Below are 1,584 nucleotides of genomic sequence, written 5' to 3' on the forward strand. Positions count from 1 at the left end.
TGGTACAGTGGTACACTGGTACACTGGTACAGTGGTACACTGGTACACTGGTACAGTGGTACACTGGTACACTGGTACAGTGGTACACTGGTACAGTGGTACAGAGATAGACTGGTACACTGGTACACTGGTACAGCGGTACACTGGTACACTGGTACAGTGGTACACTGGTACAGTGGTACAGTGATACACTGGTACACTGGTACACTGGTACACTGGTACACTGGTACACTGGTACACTGGTACACTGGTACACTGGTACACTGGTACACTGGTACACTGGTACACTGGTACACTGGTACACTGGTACAGTGGTACACTGGTACAGTGGTACAGTGGTTGTTGTTACGTGGCTGTTGGACCGTTTCTCAGCCTGTGATGTGAACGGGGACAGATTATCTGAGGAAAATTTCAAATGTGAGATTTGTACTCTCATGGAAGCTGAAGGTAGTTTTCTTTTGGACAGTACGTACTCAGTACGTACTGTCCAAAAGTACTCCAGAATCATCAGTACCAAACACCACCAGTCCACCATCACGGAGTCTCATCTCCTGCACATGGTTTTCCTTACGTTAGAGTTTGAACAGAAATGTATTTTTCTGATGTGCTAGTAAAGCTGTGTGCTTGAAATACTGGTACTTCTCCCTGTTCCTGGTACTTCTCCATCTACAAACTTGATCTGATCCGTGGCCCACTGACTGCTGGGATTGACTCCAGCTGCAGACCACAGCACTCTCGCGGACTCTTGCGGACTCTTGCGGACTCTCACGGACTCTCAGAGACTCTCAGAGACTCTCACGGACTTTCACGGACTCTGACGGACTCTCGCGGACTCTCAGAAACTCTCAGAGACTCCCAGAGACTCTCACGAACTCTCAGAGACTCTCACGGACTCTCAGAGACTCTCAGAGACCCTCACGGACTTTCACGGACTCTGACAGACTCTCGCGGACTCTCAGAAACTCTCAGAGACTCCCAGAGACTCTCACGAACTCTCAGAGACTCTCACGGACTCTCAGAGACTCTCACGGACTCTCGCAGACTCTCAGAGACTCTCAGAGACCCTCACGGACTTTCACGGACTCTGACGGACTCTCGCGGACTCTCAGAAACTCTCAGAGACTCCCAGAGACTCTCACGAACTCTCAGAGACTCTCACGGACTTTCACGGACTCTGACGGACTCTCGCGGACTCTCAGAAACTCTCAGAGACTCCCAGAGACTCTCACGAACTCTCAGAGACTCTCACGGACTTTCACGGACTCTCACGGACTCTCACGGACTCTCACGGACTCTCACGGACTCTCAGAGACTCTCACGGACCCTCATACAGTCGTTACAGTGGACTGTAGTGGTTACAGTGGTTACAGTGGTTACAGTGGTTACAGTTGTTACAGTGGTTACAGTTGTTACAGTTGTTACAGTTGTTACAGTGGTACGATGTATCAACAGATGGTAACGTCTTACTTATTGTATTATTGTACTCTGTTTCCTGGGCTCTGACTCTGACTGTTGTTGTCCGACTGTTTTGGCACCAGTGCTGCTTGTCAATAGTTCTTTCAGAGCCCCCCCTCCCCCTCCCCC

At 50.0% G+C, this 1,584-nt stretch overlaps 1 protein-coding gene across 1 annotated transcript in view; it reads left to right on the forward strand.

The window, feature by feature from the left end:
* ttyh1 (tweety family member 1) overlaps positions 1–1,584 on the forward strand; it is an 8,562-nt gene that overhangs the window by 1,881 nt on the left and 5,097 nt on the right. The window lies entirely within an intron of this gene.

Source organism: Cynoglossus semilaevis, chromosome 13, assembly GCF_000523025.1.
Source record: "Cynoglossus semilaevis isolate Cse_v1.0 chromosome 13, Cse_v1.0, whole genome shotgun sequence".
Classification (NCBI taxonomy): Eukaryota; Metazoa; Chordata; class Actinopteri; order Pleuronectiformes; family Cynoglossidae; genus Cynoglossus; species Cynoglossus semilaevis.